The following is a 23,186-nucleotide window of genomic DNA, read 5'->3' on the forward strand; positions in this document are numbered from 1 at the left end:
GGTGTGGGACGTGGCTGTGAGGAGGACCCTGCTTGTCAGCGAGGCCCTGTCAACCTCCTCCCGATGCTCAACAGCAGCTGTGATTGTAATGCAGTTGTGACTGCAGTGGTCCTGGTCCCTGGGACCTATACTATCGTCATTTCCCAGGGGTGGTACATGTACTTCATAACCTCATGCTACTGAAACAGGAGATTTGCTCCTGCCCTATATGGGCCACATGGCTCGGGAAACATTAGTTATTATTTACCCCCTTTTTCTCTCCAATTTAGTCGTTATGCCAATATACCAATATCACCCTCCCTGCCCGGCTTACTGCCTGACCGGCTTACAGTGGTGGGGGGCGTTCATGCACCATTCATTGGTTAAGATTAGGGTTTATTTCTTCCTTGTTACTCACTAATCACACTATCACAGGCTACATTCATGAGGTGGACAAAACAACAGGCACAACCTTTGATGGATACAGCCACATTTGAATGCATCAACTATTTAAGTATTTTCCGGGACACTCCAAGTCCTCTCTCAAAATATTATTATTCGCAAGACACAAGAGTAGCAAATAAAAGTAAAATCACACCTGTGTGAAGTGAGGGGTGCCCTCTGTATTTATATCGGGCATACAATGTCTTACGTCATCCTTTAGTGCCCTAAACAAACATTAAAGTCCATAGACTTGGCTGGCAAACGATTTACGTCGTAAGTGCTCTAAACAAACATTAAAGTCCATTATCTTCAATAAAGTGATCTAAACAAACAGTAACATTACAGTAAAGTCCTTGGACTTGGCTGGCTCTAACGTGCTCTCTAAAGTGTTGTAAGCAAACTTTGTATATATCCTCAAAGTCCATAGACTTGGCTGGCAAACGATTTCCGTAAGTCATAAACAGAGAGAGAGAGAGAGAGAGAGAGAGAGAGAGAAAGAGAGAAAGAGAGAAATAAATAAAGAAAGAAAAAAGAAAGAAAGAAAGGGCCTACAGACAGTCTTTGCCACCATGCCAGTTACAACGAACCGCAACCACAACACAACACAACACACATAAGCTACTGTTTATCAGTCTTCAATTGAAAATTTACATTTGATGGCTGTTATGAAGCCCAAAGCTACTAGCTCGAACCAATGGAAATAGCACATAAACTGAAGTGAAGAGCCACATACACATACTGTTCTCTGTTACAACTCGCATACCTTCAACGGCAGATACAACACAACATACAAACTGTAGATCACAACAGCATTCCATTCCAGAGCCAGCCAGTCATTGGGTCCCAAAAGCACACCAGCTTGAATCTCACTAGTAGACCAATTATTCCCAACAGATCTCCAAACCTGTTGTTTTGGGGAGTGCTGGTTTCAGTCCATTCCACCTCCTCTTGTGTGTTGTGCTAGTGAAGTGCACCCTAGGAGACATTTATACTTCAAAGCGCAACAGTATTGCGCACATCGCATCGCGGATGCGACTATTGTGAGTGTAGAGGTCTGTGTGTGCGACACCATCGCGGGACGAAGCATAAATTATACTTGATGGGCTGCAGGTGCGCGTGCAGTGATGGACAAACAGGCTCTGCTGCTGCCGTGATCATGAGCGTTTTGAGGACAACTGTTTTGAATTGCTATTATTGTTCAACCACAACAGAAACCAAGGATTATGGGCGAGAGATCGCAATAAAAATCCTAATCATTCTTCCTCCACACTGGGATAAAAACAGCATCTGAAAGTTTGATGGGGCATTTTTTTTTTACACGTGAGTGCAGTTAGAACTTTTCCATTGCATCTTATGAGAGGTGGTGTTCTTCTGCTGCCGTTATGCGCGCGCATGCTGTTGCTTATCAGTGTGACGTCGTCTGTTAAGGCGTCTTATACACACAAAAAAGTTCCTACCGCTGTCATCTACTTGACTTCATCAGTTGTGTAAGTGATGCCAGGGTCAAACTTTGGAATCCACACATTAATGCTTAGCATAGGTAGCTAACTCACCTGCAGAATAAAAGTGTCACTGTGTCACTTGTGACTGAGCAGTTTTCACTTCCTAACAACACAGACTAGACCTACTCTAGAACTTCCATGAGGTGTAAAGTTACATTATAAGTTGTTTATTTTTACTACCAAACATACATTGTGTCTGTCTGTTTGTTTGCAGCAGGCATGTGTGGATGGGGAGGGGCGTGGCTACCAGGTGATTTTAAAGAGCGTGCTTGAAGCCTGCTCAGTGCTCAGGGAGTGTCTACCAGACAATTGTTCAAGTCGCTCCGGTCCGAGTCCAAGTCGAGTCCCAAGTCATTTGGTCCCAAGTCCAAGTCGAGTCCCAAGTCAATCCAACCCTCAAGGTCCGAGTCCCAAGTCGAGTCCCAAGTCATTTGGTCCCAAGTCCAAGTCGAGTCCCAAGTCAATCCAACCCTCAGGTCCGAGTCCCAAGTCGAGTCCCAAGTCATTTGGTCCCAAGTCCAAGTCGAGTCCCAAGTCTTTCTGTTGTGGGCAAGTCAAGCCGAGTCACAAGGTTGTGTCAAGTCTAGGCATGCCACGGTATGATATTTTACAGTACGGTACGGTGCCGGTATTGATAACCTATACCTCGGTATTCCACTGTATTTATATTAAATAAAAATCAATAAAAAAAAGATTGCCCCCCCACCCATGTCTAGTGACTACCCCCACCTCCTTATAAGCCCTTCTTTGTTCCCCAACCTGCAGGCATACATATCTTATGTTTTATGATAATTTGAATTTTGTTATTTGTCATGTGACTTGTCATGATTATGAATTGATTACCCAGGACCTAATGGAAACAAGACAGCAAGGACTTTTTTCAGTGATCCCTTTTTGATCAGTGTTTGACTGTACCCTATACTGATACATTTCTGCCAATAATTTAAAGTATTCAATCAATGAATCAATAGATATTCCCCACTGTATTTCACTGTACTATGGCTCCCCCTAATGGCCGTTTTGTACCCTTTACGCTTTAGCAGAGGTAGTGCAATCTGCGCATGCTCACAACTGTCACTGTATGCCTCTATGTGCCTCTATGTGTTGACACTATAGTTCACACTTAGTTAGTACATATGGAAATATGGAATATACAATTGGATCTGGGTGTCTTTCAGCAACACTAACTCAAAGGTAGGAAGCAACTTTTCAATCTACTGCAGCTGTGTGGTGAAAATAAATGTTTTGCCTTAGTGTGCGAGTGGAGTTGCTTTGCATATGCGCAGCATGCTGCCCACCGACGCTGTATTCAAATACCGTATGCTCGGAAACAAAACAAGTCACGAGTCATCTTGTCTCGAGTCGAGTCGAGTCGGGAGTCATTGGCTAGCAAGTCGGAGTCGAGTCTCAAGTCTCGTTGGTCTTTTACCTTCCAAGTCCGAGTCGAGTCGCAAGTCTTTACATTCAAAGTCCGAGTCAAGTCGCAAGTCGTCAAATATGCGACTCGAGTCAGACTCGAGTCGAGTCACTATGACTCGAGTCCAATTGTCTGGTGTCTACCAATTCACTGGAGTGTCTACTTTCTAGGGCAGTGGTTTCAACCCTTTTCATGTCAAGGTTCATTATTGTCTCCACCAGGCCGAAGGCATGTGGGGAGAGTATGTTTTGCACTCCGTCCGTCCGTGTGTCCGTGTGTCCGTCCGTCCGTCCGTCTGTCCGTCCGTCCGTCCGTGAGCAGCTAATCTCGGCCACCGTTAACCCGATCGATGCCAAATTTTGCACACACACACATTCACAGGAGTGCTCAGTTTCAAACAAAATGCTGCAAATCATGAGCACATCGCGTGATTTCCGTGAAATTGTGCACCCACATTCCCACTAGGCCGAGGACGAAATGCCACATGAACAATTTCAACTCAGACTCAAGGTGGCGCTATAACTGGCCGAAAAGTGTTTTTACCTCTAACTGCACGGATCTGTGGATAACTTTGTATGCCAACTCCCTAGAGGCCAAGGAAAAACCTTTGCCTGGAATTTTTCACATCTGCTCTTTATAGCGCCACCAGGAGGCCGACATATGTAAAACACATCGTCTATTATTACTCCTTCAGATTTTATCCAAATTTCACGCAAATCGGTATACACTATCTCCATAGTCATGTGATCAACACGGAGCGGCACCATTTCCCATCTTCCATCCTGATTGGCTAAGATTGGCTTCCAAAGCTCACACGATTCGTCCATTTCGAAAAAAGGCCACAAATCACAAACACAGTGTGCAATTTCCGTTAAATTATACACGCACATTTTCACTAGGCCGAGGACGACATGCCACAATTTTTTCCTCAAAATCAGCCTCACGGTGGTGCTATAACAGGCCAATTCCTGTTTTTAGCTATAACTGCATCGATCTGTATACAACTTATGTATGCACACATGGAAAAACATTGTACCTGCATCCCTCCAACACGAACCTCCGGCCCAAATCTTCCTCAACAGCCTGTTATAGCGCCACCATGAGGTCACAACCTGACCTGCCCTGGTGGAGACCTGTGCCGATTGGCACTTTGTCTAGTTTATTCTGCATTTAAGCCATGGACCACCATGATGACATTTAGCCTCTCAGACCCAAACAATTGTCTTAGAATATTTTGTAGTAGTTGAATAAGATGTTGTCCACAATACCATGCTGTATTTGTGTGGTACCATAGGAGATATAACAGGCACATTTTTAAGAAAAAACCTTCTACATTCTCTAATTTGTGTAGACTTCTTGTAGGCTAATGCAGATGTTTATTATTTAACAATAATCTAACTCTTTCAAGAATTAAAGATCTATAAGGGTTCATTTAGTTACCAACTCTCCATTTAAATTCAACAGGGGACCACCTGGAACCCCCTCAAGGACCACTGGTGGTCCCCGGACCACTGGTTGAGAGAACCACTGCTGTAGTATGATCAAGTAGGAGGTCAAGTATAGTTACGAGTCACAACAAAACTCAAAACGTTTACAATAATGGAGAATATGGAGGGCTCTGTCCAACACCAACGATATGTTGCAATAATGATATGGTACAGAATCCCACATCATGGACTCACGGCACACCATGTTTATCATGAAGCTTTGCACAATATATTAGCAGAAACTCTCATGCTGTTTGCTGGAAGGGTCATAGAAAGGTGAGGTACAGTAGCTGAGCTTTGAGAATAAGATGAAATGGAAAACAAAACATCCCGCCATGTTCCCAATCCATGGATTTTTAACACCAGCCCCTATAATTGTTTAATGGACTTTGCATCCCACTGAGTTCCATGCTGAGAGCTCCACAAACTAATAATCCATGAATAGTGTGGTCTGAAGATATCGTTCTTCCTCCATTATGACATCCTTTAGTGCGCACTAATGTCGAAAATGTCCTAATATCATGCTAAAATATGGGGCTTGAGGGCCTAATCTAAGCACATTCATAAACGACCATAATTTGAGCGATGGGCTTGTCTCCGGCAACAATTACTTCTTCCAATCTAAATGTCGGCCTTATGTTCTCGTTAAGAGTATTCTGCAGCAACTCCCATTACAGTAATGGAAATTATTCTGATATTTCATTTGGATTTTAGTTTCCAGAGTTTTATTTCAGTTTAATGGCTTTATAATTTGATGAGAAGCTGAACAATTTTAATCTCTCTCCAGCAAAGGGCAATTCATAATGGAGTGTGCAAGCTTCAAGGCATTCTGTTTCCTATATTTCTGAGTCATCTCTTTGTTCTCATTAGTCACCATTCTTCCTCCAGCAGTTATCAGGTTACCTCAACCATTATAAGAACATAATGCAAAACATTTATCTTGCAATGCAAATATACAGATCCTGGAATGGATCATTGAAGTCAAATGTTTCATTCTGCAGTAGTGAGCAATAGTTTGTGTGTTTATATGCAAGCACATTTGGATTAAAGCCACCTGCATGAATTATAAATGGATTTCTCACTCTCTGGACCATATTATTATGCAAATGTTCATGTCCCCACAAGACTTTATCTCACATTGTTTATCTAAGGTATATGTTTAAAAAAAGTTAAATATGTATACTATTTGGTTTGTGTATAGCACTGATGGAAAAGGAATCTCCCAAAATGTGTTATGCTGAATTTACATAATACTATAATTCATCCCAATCGCCTGGGTCCAAATTTAAACTCATGAACTAAGAGTTGAATTGGATGGGAAGTTTGAATATGCAATATCCTGCAACTCATCATGTAGACTTTTAGCAGAGCGCGACATACAGTACTGTAAGGCTTTGGACAAATGGGATTTAGAATTACTAGAGCAATGTCCATTCTGTAATTATTACCAATATAATTTTAGCAAAACGTTGCATTATTGTCTATTATTGTCATTACACATCTTCTCTCTGGATTATTTTGGACATGCCGCATCATCGTATCAAACTGTGAAGCAGCAGAAAAGTTTTCTAAGAGGTTAGGGCTGTGAGACACTGCCGCTGAGGCTCTCTGGGGTCGGAAAGACAAATGACTTGTTCCTGTCTCCACTTGAGCCCCAGTCTATGGCTTCTCTGAGAGGCAGTGACCCTGACGGTGTCTTTCATCACTGCGGTCTGCTTCAATGGGACGTCCACTGGACGTGCTCAGGTGGATTTAACTGCAATTTTATCCGCTGGGTCATTGTTTTATAATACGGTTTGATAAGAGATGTGTGGAAGAAACGGCACTAAATGGCCAATTTCATATTTACAGGTTTCTACATGTCCCCCATAATAGTAAACAACTGAATTATTCAGCAGTATGGATTCACAGGACGCCTGATCTCATAAGAGTACTATCTACAACCTGGGCAGAATATAAAATAAATTGCCAGGGACAAACACATAATTTAAGGGCCTAACCACGCGCTACATATATAATTTACCGCTGTTATTCACTTGAGTCAGAACAACAACAAAAAAAACTATATAGCATATAGTTGTAGTTAAATACATATTGCTTATAGTGCTTGGTGTGAATGGCGCTTTTCATTCACTATCTTGCTCATCCATTCTGAACATGTGCAAACTATGACCTTAGATCAGATTATGGAGCTTTGATTCCCATTAAAATGCATGCAAACAAAATAATGAACAAATAATTAATAATGTAGTCTTATTAGCTGATTGATTGCCGTTTATTGTGCATGAATAGAATAAGTAACTCAGTGGCCTTGTTGTTAGTGTCCACCCTGAGACTGGGAGGTTGGGGTTCGATCCCCGACCGGGTCATACCAAAAGAAAATGGGACCATTAGCACTCAGCATCAAGGTTGGATTGGGGGTAAATCCCTGCAACATACTAGCGTCATGTCCAGGGGGTGTACTTGTACATCAAGCTGCCTCGACATGCTACAGAAACAGGAGATAGGCTCCTGCTCTGGCTTGACAAGGCTTACTTATACCAGAAGAAGTAGCATAATCGTCTCTATCTGGTGGAAACCTCTATTATGTAACTTTTCAGCAAAAGTAGCAGATTTACAATCTCAAAAGACATTGCTTTGTGCAACATTGTTTCGAGCTGGTGGATCTGCTACTTTTGATGCTTTGCTTCTGAGTGATGCTGTCGTATGATCAGGGGCATTCTTTTACGATAAAAAAAACACACACAAAGTTAGAAGGTTTAAATACTGCCTGACAGCAACAATATATTTATAGGGTGGCTCAGGAGGTAGAGCAGCCGTCTGGGATTCGTCTCCGATTTGATCCCTGGCTCTTCCAGTCTGTTAAGCGTCTGACTCTGAAGCCCCATGCAGCTGCCCCTCCATGCACTCCCCTATAGAGGCCACCACTGGGTCCATGCAGCTGCCCCTCCATGCACTCCCCTATAGAGGCCACCACTGGGTCCATGCAGCTGCCCCTCCATGCACTCCCTCAGAGTATAGAGGCCACCACTGGGTCCATGCAGAGAATCACCCCTTGGGGGATCACCAAATACTCTATTAGAAAATTATTGTGAGAAACTGTCATGTTCACTATATAATTAGTAACGCTAGTCCATACCCAATTAATAATACCCATTCAGGGATATGACATATACTGTATCAATCTTTACCTCTCTCTCTTGGCTGCCTCTCTCTCCCTCCCTCCCTCTATTTGCCATTATATAATGGGTGTCCCCTGTGGCACACCATGCAATTATGCAATGCTCAGCCAATCACAGAGCCAATTTCGTCACCAATTTCTGTGCCATATATTGGCATATTTTGGCACCAATTCCGTCCCCAAATTTTGAGAACACAATTGCTAAAATTATGGGAAGAATACTGGAAAGATTGTTAGCCTCCAAAAAGGCATCATTGGACAAATCTGGGCTCATACACTGACTAATAGTTTGTTTTGGTGATGATGAAACTGTGTAGTACAATAACATCTCGTACATTTACACTTCCAGATCATATTGCCATACTTGTTATTCTACCACGTTATCGCATGGATCAGTCAGTGACAGTTTCGCCTGCCAGCGGAGCCATAATTAGCCTGATAATGATGGCTAGAAGAGCCGGTCAATAATTGAGTCTGGTTGTTCTCCCATGGCGTTCCTATACTTTAAGAGCCCGACAAGACCAATAATAAATCCTTGGAATGGTAAAGCCCGTGCTATCAGCATCCTAATCCACCATCCGTCTTCTCAGATCATTCCGGCTTTACTCAACCACCGTAAATATTCCGGTCAGGAAGCAGAGTAGCGTTAGCTACATGTCTCCAAGGTGAGCATGCCATGCAAGCTGCGTTCTGTGTTAGCACGGTTATAGTGCTACACACTAAAGCCCAGCCGGGGACTCCCGATCCCGACGGCCTTTATTGCATGTCACCCCCCCCCCCCATCTCTCTCCCCATTTCCTGTCTGTCCCTCTATAAAATATAAAATAAAGGCGAAAGCCACAAACAAAATAGCTGATCTATAAGCTTATACATCTGCTATTTAAAAAAAAAGCTAATAAATCTTGAAACATTTTTGAATATTTTTTTAAACACAAAACATAATATTTTCAGATGGGGGGGGGGGGGGGGGGGGTCCGTGGACAAATATATATTTAGGCCTAGATTCATTTGACTCCTTTCTTCAAGTCACAAGTGGTAATTACCTTGCGCAGGCCAGAATTGGGGAGATTACTACTCAAGTACTTCCGTTTTCCCCACTCGCAGACGCCTCGCAGACCTCCATTGTAAGAAAAGGCTAATGTTAGTATTAGCTCGCGCTAGCTATTATTTCAATTGCGATGCGTTGAAAAATCTGAAATCAGATCCGAACGTCGGCTGTCTGGTCAGCACAACGGACAGCGAATAGTCCGTGAAAAGAGCCAAAGAAGATCCTAATTATATTTAGCGGTAGTCTACGCATGCGTGAGCACATTCCATGCGTGAGCACATTCCATGCGTGCGAGGGTGAGCAAACGGCCCGGCTCAAAGTTGTTTTTTAGATGTGCCGTTTCAGATAGATATAAAATAAAGCAATATAAAACGCATATAACAGATGGCTATTACTTATGACGTAATCTTCAAAAGCTTTGCATCCGCTCAAAAAGTTGTTATATCACACAACAATGTGGTGCCCCGAGTCTAGTGTATCTGAAGACCCTATTGAAGACCCCTGATCTACACTAAATATCTTTGCCGCTTGTCAGCTTGTCATGTTGAGACACATTTGGAGCTTGTAGATCTGCTGGTTTTGCTAAACGTTTGGCTGCATGCCCATGCCCAGAATCGGGATGCTATACAATTATCAAAGTGGAGCTTTAGAATGGCACAGCTGGGCCCGATTGTGAGAGAATGACATCATCCCAAAACCAAGCAGTTGGTGCATGAAATCCTTAAATGACTTTTGAACATTTTCGGTCATTCACATTCAGATATATGCACACACACACACACACACACACACACACACACACACACACACACACACACACACACACACACACACACACACACACACACACACACACACACACACACACACACACACACACACACACACACACACACACACACAGAGTAAACTAATAGCACTCCTCATTCATTCTGCATTCGGCAGGAAACAGCTTCCAGTTCCAGGAAAACTGTCACAGAAATAAGTGGAGAGAGGGGAAATAATGTATTTTCAATCATTGTCGAGATCATAATGTCACTGGGGAGCAGGAGCAATGCGCAAACACCCCACTGTGTTCCATTTTCAATAGTTTTCCATAAACTATAAGCTAGTCTGCCCTTCCCCCTATGTGCTTTAAAGGGGTTTTCAGAGTATTTGTTTGAGAAGCAGATAATGTGTTATGAATCATAATGGCACTGCCTGCACAGTATGAGCAGCTGGCGCAATGTAAAGTCATAGTTCCTGCTAATCTTTTACAGTCAGCTGTGAGTCAAATTGCCTCTCTTTTATAGGTTTTGAGTTAAGCTCTTAACCACATACCCTATAGTGTCTATGCTATGGCCAACATTCAGCGACAAATGTTCGGCTATATTTGTTGTAGAGGGGAAAAAGGTAGGGAGAGTATAGTTACCTACAGTATATGTCATAAGTACAACAGAAAGAGAATATTACATGGCGATGGAGGGCAAGCCTCCACGTGGTGGCTGTACCAAAATATAGAGCAGAGGTTCCAAACCTTTTCGTCTCAAAGACCCCCAAATGGAAGTGTTTTGTGCCACGGAACCCCAGAAGAGAAGATTCGTTCAAAACTTTCCAAACTGTTTTTGACGTATAAATGGATGAATAGAGGTTGTTAAAAATTATTGTGATGCTGTATTTATCATTTAGATGGGGACCCCCTGGCAGTGGGGGCCCCCAGGATGCCACATTGAGAACCAGTGCCATAGAGAGCCGCACAGTGACAATGTGTTTGTTCTTTTCTACAGGCTGTTTGTCTGCATTACTGGGTGTGAATGTGTGGCCTTGCAGTTGTTACGAGGGACCATATGGCACAATACCACACAATATAGGTAAGAGCTACACTTTGCTTCAGTTGATTTATTTTCTGGTGTTCAGTAGGCCTACTGAAATATTTTTACCAAGATGATGCCGTTTCTAAATCTTTTCCAAAGGCGTTTTCTTTTTCTTTTCATTCATTTTCTTTTTGCCACGGTGTGCACAAACCACCCACAGGCCTTGGAAGCTATTATAGCGTACATACTGGAACAATGCAATGATCCAAAGCTAATGCTAGGATAAGAAACCACAGTCAGCCAATAAGTGGGAGAGAGAATTATTATTTTTTCCCACATTTCCCCGAGGTACTACGTATGCAGCAGACGTGGGGAAATACATATCAGATTAATGCAGTATGTGGCTCGTAAATGCTCAGCCAGTTCCTAGGAAACAGGGAAATTAATGTAAAGCCTAAAATCAGCTTTCTCACACGGCAAGCTGAACAGACCAACATTATAGAACAGAATAAAGATATCATGGGAAGGCACGGTAATTATATTGTGTCTATTTGATGGCTGAGAATCAAACGTCACGAGTTGTTTTCAATCTGTATTGCGAAAGCAAAGATCGATACGCTTAAACAGACAGACAGACAGACAGACAGACAGACAGACAGACAGACAGACAGACAGACAGACAGACAGACAGACAGACAGACAGACAGACAGACAGACAGACAGACAGACAGACAGACAGACAGACAGACAGACAGACAGACAGATAGGTCAGAATAGGATTAAAAGAAAGAACAAAAAATATCATTTAAAAAATAGACAGAGTGACAGTCTGATCATATAGTCATCTGCACTTGTCTGACTGGGTCAACGTATTCTAACAATGAACATATATAAGCATATACAATCCATCACCAGTAAATACAGCATGTATACTGTACCTATATCACCTGTGAGTATAATATATTAATATAGGCTATACAGCAGAGAGTACTGGCAGTGGATAAGAGGCTGATACTGTATACAGCAAATATTATGTCATGGGTATATGGATAGTTTTGTAATGCATACAGAACAGTACACACCCACACCCTTTCATGCCCAAGGTGAGTGAGAGTGACACAGTGACTAGGTGAATGACAGTGAAAGAAATAGCCGATCTGCAAGCTTGTAGATTGGCTTTTTTTGTTTCTGTTGCTATTTGGCATACACTGTAGGCCTATACTGTGCAGGGCTTAGGTGACTTTTCACTCAACCCCTGCCATTGCAATCATTTAACATTCCCCTCCCCACGTAGTTAATATCTGCTTTGTTGTTTGCTGCTGAAAGTTAATCACTATACTGCATGTAATCGCATGCAGCGTAGCCACGCATTTTCCCAACTGCCCGTGATAATGGCCATTCTGCTCAAATAAAAGGAAAATAGGCTATGCAAATTAACGTAGGCTGGGAAATTAATATTGTGTGTGTGTGTGTGTGTGTGTGTGTGTGTGTGTGTGTATATATATATATATATATATATATATATATTTATTTATTAAATTTATTTTAAATAGAGGCTTTTATTATGGCAAGGAGGTGGAAGGACCTGTTAATGGCCAACAGTACAGGATGACAGTGATGTAAAGTATAACGAAGTATGAAGTAGCCTGCTATATATACAGACTCCGACAATAAGCCACTCCCAACCTACTTAAAGGCGTAGTGAAATATATTTAAATAATAAAATAATAAAATATGTTTTCACACTTTTAGACCACATCCGTGGTCATCAGCATACCTACAGTAACAAAAAAATGGGTAGATTTTCATTTTTGTGTATTTTTATATCAAAAGTCTATAAAAATCTTAATTACTTCCTGAAAACGAAAACGTACTGCGCGATGATGTGTCGAGGACCACATCGATAAAAGCCAATAAAAATGAAGCTCACCCGTTTAATTCCCCATATCTGCGCATCTGTCCAACACAGCTGCTATTGATTACAGAAATCCTCCGTTTTTATTCCCATTCAAGATAACATCCAGACAGTGCATTACTCGGTTTCAACGTAATCATCACGCTAAAATATGTATCTGGTTCAGAAACTTCAGAGCGATGTTTCAACTTGAAACCGTCTGAAACTTCAAAATAAAATGTCCACCATTTCCGTTTCACTACGCCTTTAAGTACAATTCTGAGGTCTTTTTTAAGTGAAAAAAAAAGATGCACGGTGAAAGGAACGTTTTCCGTGCAGATCACTTACAGATGGGGCCTCTGTCTTGGTAATTAGCATATTTACAGATGGACATAGCAGTGGGTTTCAATATCACTGTGTCGTGTAATTTAACAAAGCGATCAAAGGAGCACTTGCTTTGAAGCTTCAAGTTGCTTGAAGCACGGCGTTATCTCCAGCACAAAGGGATTCGATGCATTATTTAACAATCCTTTTGTTCTTAAAATGTAAGGCTTTGTGTCGTGTTTTGCCAGATTGGCAGCAGATGCACTTAATGTCCTTATAGAAGGTGAGGTATACAGTACAGGCACGTTGTTGTTTTGCCTCACAGATGGGAAGCTGGATCAGCGCTCAGTGAATGATTACCTCTAGCTTGTGGGCTTTGTTTGGTTTCCTTTGACAGCCAATCCACCGTATGTCTAGTTTACAGTATAGTTAAAAAGGAGATGGAGACATCTTGGGTGGTGCATCTGGCACCACTCAAGTTGCAGCTCTAAGCTCTGTTGCTTTATATTGCTACGTTTTTCTTTGGCCATGCCCCTTTAAGGATGGAGTCCCGTGATTTCTGTATTTTTTCCAGTTTTTTCATGTGTTTATGAGGTGACAGCACTTCATTAGACCCCTCGGTGTGGTTGTTATGTGCAATGATGTCTTCCCTTTGTATTTAGGGTATACAGCTGTGGGTGCGGCTTCAGATCAGGTGTATCACTACACGGCAAACCAGGCATACTGAACTGAAAACTGAAAACAACATTTTAACAAATAGCCTACTGTAGTACTGTACAGTTTTTTGAAAAAAATATTCCTCCTTATATAATAATAATACCTGATGATCATGTTTCGAGTGCAGTACTATGTTCCGTACGCTTTTCCGACCAGTCATTGGTCCGACAACGACAACCTACCTCAAACCCAAAACTAACCATAACCGCAAGCACGGAGCAGCGCATGCTCGCCAACCTTAACGCATGTTCGCCAATCTTAATCCGGTCGTTTTACGCATGTCGGACCAATGACTGGTCGGAAAAGCGTACGGGCCCCCATGTTTTAGGATGGAAAAAATCTCTGCACTCCATCTTTAACCATGTACGTGATTTTCATACTGCTATACTCGGATATGGATATGATTTATACCCGTTGCTCTGTTTTTCAATTCCATGACACTTTAACTATGCACATAAAACTGTGATGCTAAATACCTGCTGCAATTTATACCTGCTGGATATATCGTCCTCCTGCATGAGAAGCATTTCTCTTTTACTTAATGCTGCATATCCATTGCTATGTGTTTTATTCATTTATAGATTGATTTGACTTTGCCTTCCTGTGAACACATTATACCAGAGACAGACACACACACAAGAGATAGGAACCTATATCTCTTCCCTATTTGAACTCTCTGTATTTACCAGTGGTGGGAAAACTAATCACAATTCTTATTTAGTAAAAGTATCAATATTGCAATATAGAAATACTTAAGTAAAAGTCAGAAATTCTAAATGTACTTGAGTAAAAGTACAAAATGTATTGGCATCAGAATGCACCTAAAGTACCAAAAGTACTCATTATGCAGAATGTCCCGTTTCAAGTTTTCAAATGTATAAAAATCTTTTGAAATCTGATATTTTCAAATGGCATTAATGAAGTGGTTAATGTCTATGTTTTGTACAAAATAATAATCAAAATCTGCAATCTAACTAGTAGGCCTAACTAAAGTTTTCAAATAAATGTAGTGGAGTAAAAGTAGAATACTTGAAGATTGGAAATACTCAATTAAAGTACAAATACCTAATTTTACTTAAGCCTACTTAAGTAAATGCACTTACTGTAGTTTCTTTCTACCACTGTTATTTACAATGTTGAGAAGCACGTACAAAAACAATTTCACCCACTATTCTACACGTGTAATTTGATGTGACAATAACATTGATTCTGATTTCAGAATGAGAATCCATTCAACCAGTGTCATGCTTCGTTTACACTCACTTGTATGATGTGTCGAACATCAAATAGCCACTTTAAAGCTCACAATGTGACAAATAAATCAGGCTTAACCACTGAAGCTCACAAGACATTGGTCATTGGGCGTTTGCAGATTGGCTGTTTTAGCTATTTCGGAACTTGTTGAGTGGTGCATCCACTCCTATATGGAGCTTTGTGTGTCTCTGGCTGCCTGTGACCCTGTGTCCGAGCACGAAAATAGCGTTTGGTTGGTTTTCATCACCATGTGTCACTGTTGGGCAGCCTAATACACACACACACACACACACACACACACATATATTAACTGATGATTTCGGGTGTGACAGTACAGTAAAGTGACAGTACAGTCCAGTAGAGGGACCCCCTGGGGACCCCCACACAGTAACGCTGACATTTCTGAACCGTTTCGGACACAGGGCGGCTTGCCGGAACCGGCCCGCCAGAACCGGCCCGCCGGAACCGGGCCGGCACCCTGGGCTATTTCCTGTGGTTCTGGAAGTTCCGGGGACCTCCCGGGGACCCCCACACGGAGTTGCACCACTCACTTCACACGGGTGTGATTTCTTTAAACATTTACGGTTCTAATGGTTCCAGAATATGGACGCCGGCAAGTTGAAAGTCATTAATACGTTTTACAGGTGATCTGAAAGGCTTTGCAGACATGCCAATTAACGTTCCGGTAGCCTCCACAAATATGGGATCGGCTCACAGACACCCGCGAATGATCAAAAATATTCCACAAATCCCTCACTCCTTGTGACTATTTTGGTATATTGTATAGTCATACCGTTACAGATTCACTGAAATGAAATTAAACACAATGTTTTCGTATGTGAGCATGTTTCTTTATGAATGAAAGCTATAACCTGTAACCCTACTTGGCGGTGAAGGCTGGCCCTGTGTTGCTGTTAGAAGGAATAAACACAGAAGCGCCCTGAAGGACGAGGACTAAGAAATGGGAGGAGCCCAACCAAGTTCCTGTCTACACAAAAAAGAGCACCCTAGTCAGGGAATAGAATTTTCTTCACCAATGTGTTTGTAAAGGTGTCTACTAACATATCTCACATTGGTTTCTATTCAACCACCCTAGGGGAATTTTGACAGCTGCTGAAAGTCGGGGTACCATCAACAACCAATATAAGGCAAAATGCCTTTAGTTTGCCTGCTAATGCCTTTAGCATTAGTTTTGCACGAAAAACACTCCTTGGGCTAAATTCGGCCATAGCCACTTGCCCAAATGTGCCCAAAATGTGCTGACCTCATCACATTTGTGATGACGGCAATGTCCATTTTCAGCCCAAGGAGTGTTTTTCGTGCAAAACTAATGCTTGGAATGGATTCAGAATCATGAAAACCCCCTAGTTTGACATCTCACATGCTACTTACAGATTATAATGTTACAGGTTCACTTTCGTTCACATACGTGAACATTTGTTTTGTCTTAATATGGACTCGTGCTATACAGACAGGACAATTAATAATAGCTAGGTGAAGATGATGTTATAAGAACGCACAATTGAGGCTGATGGGCAACGGGCGAGTCCATTCATAAACGCACGTGGTCTCTGACCACACGTGGGTGTGCTGCATGTGGAACTAACATTGAGCACATTATATTATGCTTCAGAAAATTGCTGAGCTTTGGATGTTATTATAAGCTCTGTAAGATTTCATGACACCTGAGTTGGATGAAGATATATAGGTTTAGTCTGCCGTGAGAGCGGGAGTGTGACGATTCCTTTTTGACCAAACCAGATCTGTCAAACTCCATCTCAGTACAGCATCAAGGCGGCCATCGCTTACATTCAATTTGTTATGAAAGCCATCATGTGTCGTGTGAATTAGTTATCTCTTTTCAACTTTTGATTCTAAAAGGATGGTACAGGCCGACCCCAATGGCTACACTTACTGCATGTGCCTTTTGTATGCTTTATTTCAGATACTTTAGACTAGAGAGAGACAAGAGATTGGGGTTGGATTCGAACATGCAGGGCGGGAGGCGTCTTTTGTGTTTGTTGATTTTTTTTAAACAATTAATCCGATTTCAGGTCAGTGGTCACTGGCCAGGGCATCTTAGTCCACACCGGTACATCTTCTACAGTACATGATATATATGATACACATACACGCTATTACACGGGTTTGGTCATTATAGGCAAAACAAATATATTCAACATTTTCTTTATTTCTTTTCAACACTAGTGACAATAGCAGATGTACAAGCTCACACATGCGAGCTAGTAGTTCTGCTATTTTTTAAATATGGCTGCTTAAGTTGTTACTCGTTTTTGCCACCCTCTACTTTTTACTGAACTACTGTATCACCTGATCGGAACCTGGAAAATGGTCTGCGTGCGTGCATGCGCTAACTGGCTGATCCTTGGCTACATTGAAAATGAGGGCTTGCCCTCAATTGTACTTCCGAGTATAAATTAAGGTGATGATCCTCTCATTCTCTTCTAACCCAGTGAGATCATCCCTCAGTGTTGATGTTCTCTGCGCATGTCACAATCACACACGTAGATAGGGACGGGGAGGCAGGCCAGGTGTGATGGAAAGACAGGCGGAGAGACAGGTTGATGCCAAAAAAAAACGTAGGGAAATCTAATTTATTTTTCATACGCTTTCGAAATGGAATGCCATATATCATGCTATAAAGCAATTTCGTGGCAGTCCCCGGCTCACAAAAGATGAAAGAATGGTGATCAAAGACACAGAGGGGGGAAAAAACTAGACTGGCAGAGTTGCAGATGGCATCCCCTTTCTCGTTGAACTGGCCCTGTACCACACTGTACATCTGCTGTGTGGAACAACATGTGGAGAGACAATGATCTCCGCTAATACTGTTCACTGCACAAAACTGTCAAAATAAGTTGAGATTTGAGCGTGGGATATGATATGACATGAAATTACACACTGTACAAAACAACATTCCATTGGAACGGTGATATTGTATTTTCTATAACAGTAAGACATTGTTGTTCATTGATTGCATTGCTGTGAGTGGAAAAATGTGGTAAAACATTTTTGAGAACTGTATCATGCCATTTCCTACACTTACTGTATCTTCCAAGCAGAGGAATATATACCAAGCGTACACATGAGGGACCAACAATGTCATCACACTCTCAATCTAACCGGTTAATAGCAACTGACAGACCTCATCACCTGGGTCTAACAAACAAACAGCTTCTTCATTTCTGTGAAAATGACACAAAACATCAATTTCACAGAGATTAAAGAACCGCCTTACAGCCAGCAATATTATTTTAACCACAGTATAAAATGATATACTCTGTCTGCGCTGTCAGCCAAATAGTTCCAATAAAACAAAACCTTTCATTGCTTTTACAATAGCCATTAAATCATGGAAGCCTTTGAGACTAATCAGACGCTTTCCAAAGCTACTGTAGATGTACTGTATGAAGACAAGTAGGCATGCTAATAGGCTTCCTTCCATGAAAGGTGCCATAAGTGATATTTGAGTGGTGCAGCCACTCCTATGGACAGCTATGTGTGTCCCTGGCCATGTCCGAGCACGGAAATAGCGTTTGGTTGGTTTTCACCACCAAGTGTCACAGTTGCGCAGCCACACACACACACACACACACACACACACACACACACACACACACACACACACACACACAGACACACACACACACACACACACACACACACCCTCTGAGGTATTCTGGAATGTTGAAAAATGCATACATGTTTGTATATCCTGTGTGTTGAGCATGATGTCATTTCGGTTTGGGACAGCTGTGCAATTTGTGTTGTCATTAAGCATGTACAAGAGAGACAATTTGAATATATGATGATTTCGGGTGTGACAGTACAGTACAGTACAGGGACCCCCCACACCATTTCAGACGTGGGGCGGCTTGCCGGGGACGGAGTTGCAATTAAATTAATTAAACGGTTAAAGCTTGATAGTAATAATTGCAGTAGAGCGTTTGTTTAGTAACGGGGGTCTCCTCATCTCTCCAGCTCTTTAACAAACAGTATATATGTTTGACCTATACTGTTTTTTTGGTTTGTTGCCCTAGCTGCTCGGTTTTAAGTAGTTAGTGTCTGTAAAAGGCTCATATCAGTTATCCTTTGAATGCAATATCGACCCTGCACCCCCCCCCCCCCCCCCCCCCCCCCCCGCCACACCCTGCACTTGCACACATCCTGCACAAAATATCATGCACGTTGCATAATACCATTAGATCAAACATGATATGGAGCAATGCTCGAGAAGCCAAAAGTCCATTGATCACGTAAATAATGGCAGAGAACAAGCCTGGGCCATTCCTTTGAATTACCACCAGAGTTATTTCCTCATTGGCATGAGCTGACATTGCTTGTCTACATCAATATGGCCCACTTCCAACTCAGAGTTTTTTTGTTTTTGTTTTGTTTTTACCCTGAGGTTTGCGCATGCCGGCTGTCTTCATTATGAATCTATAGGTCAAGCAATTATCTGCGTCGGACACAGAATGTATACTGTACATAACTGAATGTACGTAACTCCCCTGTTAGCTACAGTTAAAATGACCCCTCAGAGTTGAAGTCATTTATTGACAATGTTCTGACTCAGAGGTCGTCAGTGCAGGAGATTTAATTTGAGATATGCATTATTTAATACAATTATAGATCCTACTATCAGAAGACATCACTCACATTACAATATCTGACAAATAAACATTCTCTACACGTTTCTTTCCGTTCAACTCTTGGTAGAATGATTCGCTCAACACTGTCACTTTTATCCAGCCGTACAATCACAGTGGAGGAGGGGTGCATGGTTGCAACAATAGCAAGTGACTATTCCTATTCTTTTAATTACAGAATATCACCAATAATAAGAGAGTTGTGGTCCAGCGTGAGTTCCAGGTGGCTCTGGCTCAAGCCATGCAGCCATGCTGGGGTGCCGATAGGCTGGCCAGGTGGTGGTGCCCATCTATGGCAGCTTGTCAGTAAATTATCTATACATGAGAAATAGGAGAAAATAGGTTGTGCAGTTTCACATCCACACCTGCTACAGTAGTTTATGTTATGTTATCAATATTCAGTGCTTTTAGAGCTATATTGAAGTCCATTTGTGTCGACCTCAAGTGGTACCGTGTATAGGTGTCTCCGCCCTTATGCGCTCTCGGATGGGCGCAGAAGAGCGCCTTGTGTTGTCAGTTGTGAAATAAATAATAATAATAATAACAACAATAATAATAGTGTGTGTTAATATATATGTGTGTGTTAAACCATAGAGACCACAGCGATCAATTCGTGTTTTGAATTCAAAGGGAGCAAATAAGACCTAAACATACGGAGTTAAAGTAATAAAACCAGGGTTTAAATGTCTAAAAATAAACATGCCGATGCTTCACAGTGATGAACACAGGGTTCTGTGGATTTATGCAGCCTGTGAGAAACCTGAAGGCGTTGAAACCACAGCGCAGTAACCGTACTGCAATCATGGTCCTTATACACTATAGCTTCCCAAATCAGGGAGCTCGGCGTCCGCGGGGAGAAAGTGCAGAGAGGAGGACATGATCCAGGCAGTCTGACAGCACTCCCACGCTCCAGTTTTGCGAGTTTTTATGGCATGAACCAATTTAGAGGAGCTTTATGCGCTGCCCACATCTTTGTCCTGAACTGAATTTCCCAGGCATTCCAGACAGGTCTGGCAGCCCTATGTCTGCTTGTTTTTTTCTTTTTTGTTGTGCGCCTGTTGGTTCCAACTGTCGAGTAATCACCACTCACATCATGTAATGGTTTGATTACACCTATCTGCGTGTAGGCCTACTTCACATTATACTGCCAAAGCAATTGTCACTGGGACCTTTAATCGTCTTAATAGAACAATGACAGGTAATAGTCACGAATGCAACGTAGCGTAACCGCATTAAATGATTTGCATTACATATGCAAATCACAATAATTCCGCTCTTAATTGATAATTACCCTGGGATTGCGCTTGTGTTTTTGTCGTCATTATTTCACATAATAATTAATCACTTTACAATCGGGTCCTCCTCCTGAATAGGCCCCACCATCAACTAAAGCGGCTTATGAAACATTGTAAAGTAGGCCACCTCTGTTGCACACAATGCACAATTCCTCGGGAAGGAATACATTGATCTGCGCTAAAGCATTGCAACTTTTCAATCCCCAGCCTATTCGGTGTGACAAAACTGCTGGAGCTGAACTAATGCCGTCAAAACGCTGCACCAGCTTCCGTGTGTTTTTTTTTGTTTGATGTTTCTGTTCATGAGTCAACGCCTTATGCTTAATTTATTCTTCGTCACATCACAGTGGTGTTGCATAAAATAAAATAGCCGATCTACAAGTTCTCCAAGCTCGTTGTGAACACATGGAATGGTGTCAAAAGCTGAAGATAGCCACATTTGCAAATTGTTAGGTCTTGACTTTATTTTAGTGCCCCAACCTTAAACATTTCACCCACAAGTGCAAATATACCTGCATATACTGTATGTATATTTGTTCTACAGTACATAAATGGTAAATGGTGCATTTATATAGCGCCTTTATCCAAGGAGCTTTACATTCACCCATTCATACGCCGAAAAAAAGGCACCATGCAAGGCACCAACCTGCAGCACATCAGGAGCAATTAGGGGTTCAGAGTCTTGCTCAAGGACCCTTCGACACTAACTCTGGGGGAGCCCGGGTTCGAACTGGCAACCGCGTTGCCATCCAGCCACTCTACCCCTGAGCCACTGCCGCCCCTACATATACAGGGTATTTGCCGTTTCACACTTATTTAACCATCGATGCAAAGTCCAAGTGTGAGGATTAGTGTGCTTGCGTACCCAGATACGTTACATTTCATCCGCTTGCATCATCAACTCAAAATTATTTTGACGTCGTCTTTTCATGTCTACCGTTTTCAGATGGATTCTGAATGCTAATGCTATCTTCTCTGCATTCTGACCACAGTGTGGCTTGGAGTGAGCTACAGTAAATGTCTCACTGGAAAGCCAAACAATTTGCGACAAGCTGTATAGGTGTTCCAAAGCTATGCGGTGGCATTGCTTGGAGTGTGAAAGCTTCCTCTACGATACAAAAGCACCCATGATGTAGGCTACAAGATTATTTTTTTTTTATCCATATTTTGAAAGTTCCTCTAATCTGGTGTGCAGGTGATGACATGCACAATATAATTTCATTTTCTTTCTTTTATTTATAATGGGCTTCGGTGGCAATGAGGGCAAAAACATGGTATCCAACTGGTGGCACTGGATGAGTCGTCCTACACTGTCAACGACGTCTTTAACGCCTTTTTAACATAAAAAATATTATATATATAATATATATATAATATATATATATGTGGTGGCGGTCCGGGACTTTTGGCGCCCCCTAGTGGCTGTGAATGAAGTAATATGCCACGTCTCTCATAGTAAACCTCCCATTGATTGATTGATTGAAATATTTATTAACAGTTTGTAGAATTTACAGTACATTTTAAGCACAAACTCAATACAAAGACTGTCAACTGTGAGTGGACGACCCAATTAAGCATTACACTTGTTTACAACAGGGTCCACATTGTTCAATTCATCAAAACATTTAAAGACGTACAAACATTTAGAGACATACAAATAGACATTTCTATGTAGCTAAAGTACAGAACAGGAATTCATCATATGGGAAGCAAAAAAGGGAAAAGATACAATATACAGTGAGGGAAAATGGGGGGTGGGGGGATTCAGATTTTACAGAGGCCAGTTTCGAATTGCAGCCATCCGTAGGTGCCCTTTGAGAGCGGTTTTGAAGGAGTCAAGGGATTCACATGTCTTAATGACTGTTGGTAGGGCGTTCCACATTTTGGTGGCATAGGAGCGAAAATAATTTAGTCCCTTGTTTGTGCCGAATCTGGGTTGTACATGGTTTGTTGCACTCCCTCTGGTGTTGTGGGTGTGGACTTCGTTTACATTAAGGAAGTATTTAGACAGGTACATGGGTATCTTGGTGGTGTATCGAATCTTGTGGACCAGACCCATTGCAAGATGCTGTACTCTGTCGTCGACCCTAAGCCATCCCAGCCTGTCAAAGTGGGCAGGGGTGAGGTGGGTTCGGGGGGTGAGGCCAAGTAGGAGCCTGACCAGTTTGTTTTGGGAGGTCT

The 23,186-nt window shown here is 42.0% G+C and overlaps 1 protein-coding gene across 1 annotated transcript in view; it reads left to right on the plus strand.

Moving 5' to 3' along the window:
• LOC310877364 (leucine-rich repeat and fibronectin type-III domain-containing protein 2) overlaps positions 1–23,186 on the plus strand; it is a gene marked incomplete at its 3' end in the record, with an annotated part of 161,845 nt that overhangs the window by 108,642 nt on the left and 30,017 nt on the right. The window contains exon 3 of the mRNA XM_083791189.1: positions 10,825–10,908. The remainder of the gene's footprint in view (positions 1–10,824; positions 10,909–23,186) is intronic.

Source organism: Protomyctophum parallelum, assembly GCF_964188405.1.
Source record: "Protomyctophum parallelum genome assembly, chromosome: 20".
NCBI classification, from domain to species: Eukaryota; Metazoa; Chordata; class Actinopteri; order Myctophiformes; family Myctophidae; genus Protomyctophum; species Protomyctophum parallelum.